This window comes from Sus scrofa, chromosome 8 (genome assembly GCF_054392235.1).
Source record: "Sus scrofa isolate SSC_HxYL_T2T_F1_AM1 chromosome 8, Sscrofa_HxYL_maternal_Yorkshire_Landrace_v2.0, whole genome shotgun sequence".
Lineage (NCBI taxonomy): Eukaryota > Metazoa > Chordata > Mammalia > Artiodactyla > Suidae > Sus > Sus scrofa.
Window position 1 is genome coordinate 96800152 of NC_139390.1, and position 9652 is coordinate 96809803.

General features: G+C 35.8%; 1 pseudogene; it reads right to left on the reverse strand.

Moving 5' to 3' along the window:
* Positions 1-529: 529 nt before the first annotated feature.
* On the reverse strand, positions 530-1502 carry LOC100514590 (hematopoietically-expressed homeobox protein HHEX pseudogene; annotated as a pseudogene).
* Positions 1503-9652: the final 8150 nt, after the last annotated feature.

The window sequence follows — 9652 nt, forward strand, 5'->3', positions numbered from 1 at the left end:
GGTACTAAGTGATAGTGCAAAACAAGCATTTCAGTTTATCAACTCTCTCTCTAATAAAAAGATCACATATATCCCAGAGGCAAGAGCTCTGAGATAGGTTTGGATTTAAAAGCTTCAGTTTAAAAATGTAATATAAAAGTAAAGAATATTTCCTTTAAAATACTCCAAGGCTGCCTGAATTGTGGGCCCCTTTTCCTAGGTTTATCTCTGGATTTGGCCTGCCCCTTTGCTTTTCTATTAAGTAGACTGCAGACACAGATTACACAAAAGTTATTTAAGAAGGTTATATTAAAATATTTTAAGTTGTAACAAATTTTTTTTTAAGTTCAAAATTACTTTTATAAATAGAAAAAACAATTTACTTCTTAAGGGGGGGCAAATTTAATCAGTGGATTCCCTTTATCATACAACCTAAAATCAGTACATAAACTATTTAAGTCAAAAGTAAGGTTTCAATGTGAGGTTGTTATTTAGCTAGTGCAGCATATATTTTAGCTTTCCAGAATACCAGCAAATTGATTCCCTTTTTCATATAGTTTTCCAGTTCATCTATGAAGATTTTTTAAGGTAAATGTTATTCCCAAGTCCATTTTTCTGAATATGCCAACATCAGTGGTTATCATCTAGCATTAAAATAGCCTTTATCACCCTTGATGTCCACTTCCTGATCTGAATCCTCTGAAATCTCTGATTCTCAAGATCTTCCTGGGAGACAGGGGAGGGTGAATACTGAGAGCTATCCAAAGCACCTTTATTCTGTTCACTGGGCAAGTCTTGCCTCTGGTCACAGGAAATGTCCAAACTTTCCAGTTCTTCTTTTTATTGTTTTTGAGGGTTCTCCTGTTTTAATCTTCTCCATTTACCGCAATGATTCTGAAACCAGGTTTTGACCTGCCTCTCGCTAAGCTGTAGCATTTTGGCCAGAAGTTTCCTCTCAGGTGGGGAAAGGTATTTCTGGGTCTCGAGCTTCTTCTCCAGCTCGATGGTGTGGTCCTTGGAGAACCTAACCTGGCCGCCTTTCCTTTTATGCAGAGGCCTCTGAAGAATGGGGCTCCAGAGCAGGGGTTTGCCTAGGGGGTCGTGGCGGGTCAGGGCGTGCTTGTAGTCATTCACTGACCACGGGAAGGGGTACCGAGGGCTCCTGAAGTCGCCGGGTCCATAGGCGGTGGCCAGCGCAGCAGCGGAGTGGTGCGAGAAAGTGGGGTGGATCGGCATGGGCTTGTACACCAGGCATCTGGTAGGAGGACACGAGGCTGGTGAATGAGGAGTTGGGGGACGGCAGCGTGGGCATGGGGGTGGACTTGGCGGGCCTGCTGCCCAGAATGTCCTTGATGTAGAACCGCATTGGGTGCGCAGGCTGCAGCAACTGCATGGGCATGTGCAGCGGAACCCCCATGGTGCCAGCCGGGGTTGTGGGGTGGGGGGGCCGTTGCGGGTACTGCATGGCTCTGCCACACTCTGGCCCCTTGTCTACATAGATTTTTTTTGCTTATTTTTTTCTTGTTTTCTGCAGATTTTTAAATAGTATTTTCTCACTTTAGTCATTCATTTTATTAAAAAAAACCATTGAGTACTGACTCATTATATATACTTTCAGACGCTAGGATAACACTAATGGAAAAAAATGAAAAAAGAAAAAATTATGTTTATTTTCCTAAAGATTTGATAGGGTAGAAAACAATATCTTGGAAATGTTTTTTGCTACCGTTGAGTTTAATAATATACATAGAAGATTAGGTTTATTATTATGATTTTCAAATTGCATTTGGTATTTTTCTACTATTTTCATAGATCTTGCAACACCCCCAAAAAGTAGGTATAACTTTTAAGTTTTTATTAGTTAGACAATAGGGTTAAAGAAATTAAAACTTTCATCCTAGGTAATCTGCTATACAACAGATCTGGAAATAAAAGCCTGACTGTATCTTTTCAAACTTCCCTTATATAACATTTCTCATTGGTTGCTCAGCATTTTTGTCTATCATCCTCTTCATGCTCAAATTGTTCACTTAAAGCTCTGCCAAGATCTGAATGAAAGAAACTTGTTGACTTTTAATAAACTCAGAGTTTCTTATATCTATTTGATCTTTTATCCACTAATAACTCCTCACATAATTTGGAGCACTTAAAGGTAACTGTCTACACAAAGTTTCTCACAATGGGGTGCTGAAATTTTCCACCTAGGCATTCTAAATCCCCCTTCTCTTGCATTTCCTGGAGCACCACTTCATTGGTATTGTTTGTGCTAAGCAATGGAAACAATCTTTAAAAAACCAATTTGTTGCATTTTCTGTAGATGGTACTTGTCCAAATAGATAGCTTAAATAGATGTAAGAAAAGAGAAAACTGAACTACAGTTACCAAAGGAACATGGAAATGAAATAATAAAAGTGAATCCTTTTTTGCTGTTTGGTTACGGCATACAAGTGCATCTGGTCTATGACAGTCAAGTTAAAAGCTACAGTGTGAGGAGTAGATGAATATAGTAAAAGCGTTCTTACTAACTAATGTGCAGTGAGTAACCCCCAGAAGGATATTCAAAAGCAATGCTATTTAAGTTTCAGATGTACCTTCCTCTTGGCATTCTTTTGTGCTTTGTCTGGCATTCTCTCTTTCATCTATATAAGCTATTGTCATTTTAAGTCAGAAAACTGGAACTAGAAAAATACAAAAGACTTATTTTTTCCTCTTCATTCTAAATTATACTTTAAGTTCCTTCTTTATCATAAGCAAAAGAATGGAGGGAATTATATATCTCTGTGAAAATGTCAAATATGAAATTTTATATTTTATACCTTAATAGAATTACTACCCAGTGGCAATAACTACAATGTTAAACATGTGGATTGACATGTTCAATAACCTGCCTTTGTAACTGGAAGGCAGTTATGGAAAAAAAAATTGTCAAGTATTGTCTCATTATTAAGATAAATTTGCAAGATAAGGGGATGACAGCTATCATCATCAAGTCATTCTGTAGAAAGAAAACTATGGACAGTTAATGTCTCACCAACTAGTGCAGGCAATGCCTATTACTACCTATGAAAGTTCATTGCCTATGATAAGCTAATGAGCATTAGGCAGAAATAAGGACTAGAAACTATTACCTAAATTAGATGAGATTGATCATAGATTAATTCAAATAGTTGAAACTTGTGATTGAAACTTATATGAAACTAAATCAATTCTCAACTTTGATGGTCGCCTCAGATAGTCAGGTGGAGTAAAAATATATATATTAATTCAGTACCTGCTAACAATCTCCATTGGCGGTACCATGTCCAAAATATAGGGACTGGCTCCAAGACATTGCAATATAGCTTGGCATGGAACACCCGATTTTATATCTTTCCCTATTTATTTTCTGAAAGGATAGTCACTTAGTTCACTCAGTGCTATTGCTACTTTTGTTTTGTCCTGCCCTATAATTTACATTACTTTAGGACTTTATAGATTTCTAAGATTTTCCTTTTACAGGATCCACTTTTATGTTTGGTCTTCAATGGTGAAAAGCCAATAGTGCATTTTATTAATTAATTTGACTCAAAATTTCATTTGAGTGAATCTAGAACCCTTCTGCTATCTTTGTTCTAAGAGGAAATGTAAAGAAGGCGTACATTTTTACACAGTCTTGAAAACAGATTAACACTTAATAAAAGATGATACAGGAGTTCTCTTATGGCACAGAGGGTTAAGGATTGGCATTGTCATTGAAGTGGCTCAGGTAGCTGCTGTGGTACGTATTTGATCCCTAGCTCGAGAACTTTCACATGCCTTAAGTGCAGGAAAAAAAAAAAAAAAAAAAAAAAAAAAAGATGCTATGGCTCGATTATGTGGTCATAAAAGGAATAAAAAAGAATATAGTATTTCTTTTATATAAAAAATATGCTTCTCTTGTGATTTAAACTTATATGAAACTAAATTCAAAGTATTCACCAGTAGATATCAAGGGTGACTTCAAATTAAAATGAAGTATCAGATGCTGGTTATGTGTTAAAATACAGTTTCTTGCAGAGTGGTTCTAACATTTAGAAATATTCCTTTAACTAAGCCACATATTAAATAACAAAAGGATGGGAAATACAATTCTGTACCCTTACTAATTCTATGGAACTAGGGATAAAAATGTTTAAATATGATACATTCCTATTCTGTTTTGGTCCTTTACTTTCCTTTATGCACTTCATAAGCCTCTTCTGAAGAAACTGATTGTGTCTATGGCTTTATATACTATGAAGTTTGTTATGATTTATTCACTTTTAATGTTCTGACAGTTTAATAACTAGGTGGCATTTCTTTTTGGTTATGTAATGTTGAACAATAACTGCTGCTGAACGTTTGCATTTTAGACATCATATTAAAAGGAAAGATATGCCTCAGGGCAATTTGTAATAATGCCGGAGTCAAAGGCAGAAATCAGAGAGGAAGAATTGATCTGACACCTTTTCATTTTAAGTGAAAAACTAAATATATTCATGTTACTTCAATGATAAGGTAGATCCAATTTGGAATCAAACCATATAGTGTGTATAATGTAGATTTTTTTTGTAATTGCGGTGCTTGTGGCGAAAAAGTGGAGAAATGTTTTGTGAAAGGATAAGAAAGGCCCCTAGGGACAGTGGTATTTTTGGAAAGAAAACACCACTTACTGTGAGATTTGTTGTACATGTTGTTTCTGTTAGACTTCAGTTAGTTTCATGAAACCTAAGAGTGAAGTGACTAGAAATGATATTTTACCAAATTGGTATTGTTTTGTTTTCTTGTAGAAAATACTGAATTTTTTTTCTCAACTCCTTTTTATTAGTGCAGTTATATATTTATAGGAAAATATTGGCATAGAGACTTGATAGTTATAAATAAAAGTTAAAGAATTCAGGGAGGTGGAAGTACTTATGTGAAATGCATTAAAATATTTGCTAGTATTTGGTGGGTTTGGCTTCTTCAGTCAATTCTGTCTTATATTTAGGGATTTATTTCCCCCCTAGAACAGTAATTTAGCATGTAGCCAAATGCAAGTACCACAGAAAAAGTGTTTTTCTATCATCAGATCCAATAGGTACATTCAATTCTTTTTATCCCCTATTAAACATTTGAGGTAATTTTTAAAGTTAGATATACATTTTGAAATAGCATTTCCCTTACAAGCTGCCTGTAAGATGTCTTCCCTGTGCTGGAAAAGTGTAACTCTGTGATTTCCCATGGTTAATTAAACAGATAGTCCTCTACCACACCAACTGATAAGAATAAAAACTAGAGCCATAACAAATCTTGACTTTAATATTTAATGTCATTAATGTAAAGCTTTAGGATTTAAAAATTACATGTTACTTTAAAACTGCCAGACTCACTCTTTTGCATTTGACTTTCTTTTTTTCAGGTAATTTGGTTGAAAAAGCATTTTGTGCAAAACTTAGCTACTCTTCGTATAAGGAAGGAAAAGATGTGAGAAAATGTTGAATAAACAATATTATACTATTAAATATACTAACGGAAAAATAATAGTCTGCCATTTCGTACTCTATTTAGTAAATTTGTTTTTCCACAGAGTTTTCGGGTAGCAATTCTGACAAAGCTTTATCGGTATTCTAGGATTGAGCAAATCAGTAAATATATTGTAGATAATGAAATCCAGTTTCTTCCTGTAAGAGAGACTATCAGAGAAAGGAATTACAAATAAAGAAGGAAGAATGGCTTGCGTTAACCCTGTGGTGTTCAAGACATCAGTATAAACTTACAGATTTTTGTTGATATACAGACTGAAATTTAAATAGATATGGATGCACCTGTGTATGCATCTACATACATTTCATATATTTCCTAGCTGTGTATACTGAGAAGGCTTAGTTACAATTTCACCCCAGTAGCTATAACTGTACCTTTGCTTGGTTCCTATACCTACTCTGCCATAAAAGGAACCATGGATTCTTAAGGAAATAACTGATCCATGGTTACTGTTGCACTTGGCCAACTGATTCCAGCATGCACATGGAAGCTAAAAGAACCAAAGATCACTGCAAGGTTTCTGCAAAATGAGAACTTAGATATCAAGAAATTATAAGCTACATTAATTAAGAGAGTCCATATTTGGATTAAAGATGATAAACAGATGAATGAAATAAAAGAGAGTCAAAGAGACTACACAAACATACACACACATATATACGCATACAGGAATCTATATTTCTGTGCATGTACATATGTATGTGATATATATATATATATACATAAACATTTATCTGCTATTGCTTACCAGCAGGGAAGAACTAATCTAACCTAATCTATGTAATCTTTTTATATGAACACATACCATGTTGCTGATCTGAAAATTTATATTCCAAACATTTATTGAAACACACACATTATGAATATTGTAATTGAAATGTGGAGTAATAGTTTCTACCTAGGGCCAATTATAGGCCAAACCCATCAAAAAAAAATTTTTTTTTTTTTTTTTTTTACAGTGAGGCATACTATCAGAATATGCATTCATGGTTGGAGAGTTGGTGAAATATATGAAAGTGAAATACATTTTCGGGGTGGTCAGAATGTCAAAATCAAAAGAACTCTAGGCACCTATTTTAGTGAACAAACTAGATTTATGGGATATGAAAGAAAAAGCAACTGCATTTTTCAAAGCACCTCTTTTTAAGCATCCTGTCCTGGAGATTTATCAAACAAACCCAAAGCACTTTCTTTTACTTTCACATCTTATTAGACAGTCTAATTGTTCCAGTTAAAAGAAAAAAAACAATATGGTCAAATCTAAACATACCTTACTTATGCAAACTACAATTTCTGCCTTAATACATAATCTCATAAACCTGCAATGAGAAATGTAGGGAAGTGGTCAAATGGTTTCTCATTGGTTGGTTGTTTTGGCATCTGTTCTACTCTTCCTCCTTGATTCTGCCTTCTCCTCTTCCTCAATTCTCACCATTTTGTGTACTTCTTGCTTCTCCAGGGTTTCAAAAACGAGAGTATGGATGGGTGATGTAACAAAGTTGGGCAGGTGTTACCTGGTTGATGGTGTTGAATTACTATATGTTCATTTATGTTATTCCATTTTAGAATATTCTGAAAGGGCTTCACCTGTCTCTTCTCTACATTTTCCAGCTTTCAAGCACACCTCCACTAACTGGCAATTGATAATTCTGCTGTCAGTCCCTAACTTCCTGTTAGTCCACCGCTTGTTGAATCTTTCTGTCTAGGCAGTTTTGACCTTCCAATCTGGCCTCTTGATCACAGTTCTTATTAAAAGGACTCAAGTCATCAATGAGACCAAACAGCTCTCTCCACACCTGTGTGAGTACAGCCTGCTCCTCTCTGTCTCTTTTTTTTTTTTTTTTTCTCTTTTGTCTTTTTTGTTGTTGTTGCTATTTCTTGGGCCGCTCCCGCAGCATATGGAGGTTCCCAGGCTAGGGGTCCAATCGGAGCTGTAGCCACCGGCCTACGCCAGAGCCACAGCAACGCGGATCCGAGCCGCGTCTGCAACCTACATCACAGCTCATGGCAACGCCGGATCGTTTACCCACTGGGCAAGGGCAGGGACCGAACCCGCAACCTCATGGTTCCTAGTTGGATTCGTTAACCACTGCGCCACGACGGGAACTCCTCTGTCTCTTTTTTCATTCAGCCATCAGAGGCAGCTGAAGCCATTGCTGTGCCTGTGGAATTTTCACAGCAAAGTATATGAAAGTGAAATACATTATCCATGCGTTTTCGTGACTTTCAGTGAGTCTTTTTTATCCCTAAAACCTCCAGGAGATATGCCAAGATCTTTCAGTGTATTCTCTACTCCTTTCCTCTGGAATCACCAGGGCCAGCCTAATCATGCATGCAGCGCAAAAAAAACTTATGGGTTGAGAGGTCAATCTCACCTTCCTACAAGCATCACCATGCCCTAAACATGCTTTTCTTGGAACCTAACCAGATAAAGGAGAATAATTCTACTTTACATGATGTAATTTATAAGAAGGTGCTCAACTATTATTAAGTAATGGGAACTTTAAAGTTTTGAACAGAATAGTGACATAACCAAAAGCATAGTTTAAAAATATTAATTATCTCTAGTATTTCTACTTACACTTTTCTAAATCAATAAACTCAACCTGTTTTTGGGTGAAGAGTAGCAGTTTGTTATTTTTGGTTGATTGTTGGGTGATAGTGAACTATGAGATATAAAAACAGCAGAAGTGGTACAACACAGGAGAAAATTCTGTGACCGGACATCTTATTTTCTGAAGAGGATGAAAGTATTTATTTTCATGTCTGTTTTAATTTCTGGTTTAATATAGTTGCATTCATCTAAATGTTGTGACTTGCTACAATATCTTCCTTTTTCGGAGCCATTGGATTTTGCAAGATTTTATTTGCCAGAGGTTAGATTTTTTAATGTTTTAATTATATTTGCTAAAATATTCTATTTTATATGAACATTATTGAATTGACTCGCTTTCTAAGATTATTAGCTTTGTCTGTAATCCTGCATTAAAACCTTTTGATTTTAATCTCCAGAAAGCTTGAAAAATAATCAATAAAAGCAAGAACTCTTATGGCTTGGGTTTAAATCCTTTTTATTATAATTGAATTAGTTCCCCTATCTTGGCCCAGACAAGCCTTTGTAATTTTCTGTTACAAAGCTTTCAAAAGTGGTTTGCATTATGTAATCAGAGAGATAAGAAATAAAAAAGACTCTTTACTTTAACAATATTTTTAAAAAGCACCACTGATTTAGCCTATAATACACTGTTGACAAAATAAATTAATGACAATGAGAATGGCTGGTCTGAAAAGAGTGATTGCTGAGCTTTCATTTAAATTTAAATTTAGACAGAAATAGCTAAAATAGTCTTGTTGCCTAAAATTACCTTGTTCAAGTCTTTCCCTTTAGAAAGAATATTTGCAAATCAAACAGATGAGTTTTTGCAGCTCAAATAGATGAGTCCTCTTCTTTGAAAATTTCTCATTATTATAACAAGATGATACTGTATTTAAACAAAGCAATGGAATCCCACTTTTCTGTTTTTTACTTGATGATGGAAAATTCACTATTGTATGCTTCTCCAGACTTCAAAAGTTGGTAGAAAAACTAAATTAGCCCCAAGAAAATCAGGTTAAAAGTGGTATTTTTTTGGATCTATCTGTGCCCGACAGCGAACGCTATGTCAGGTTGGACTTAAATTGGATATTACAATCTCCACGGATTTTTCTCTAATTCTCAATTTTTTTTTTTTTTTTTTTTTTTTTGGTCTTTTAGGGCTGCACCCGCAGCATATGGAAGTTCCTAGACTAGGGGTCGAATTGGAGCTGTAGCCACCTGCCTATACCACAGCCACAGCAACGGGGGATATGAGCTGCATTTGCCCTCTACACCACAGCTCAGAGAAACGCTGGATCCTTAACCCACAGAGAGAGGCCAGGGATGGAACCTGCATGCTCATGGATGCTTATCACGTTTGTTTCTGCTGAGCCACAAAGGGAACTCTTCTAATTCTCAATTTCCTGACCAACTACATAGTGAGAGGGTTGAGTCAGGCTATTACACAGCCTTGGAGGAAGTTCTACCTGCAAGATGCAGAAAGATGCACATATACAAACATTATGAGCCAAAGAGTTAATATTTGGGGAATAAGATGGACACAGGCAGTGATCA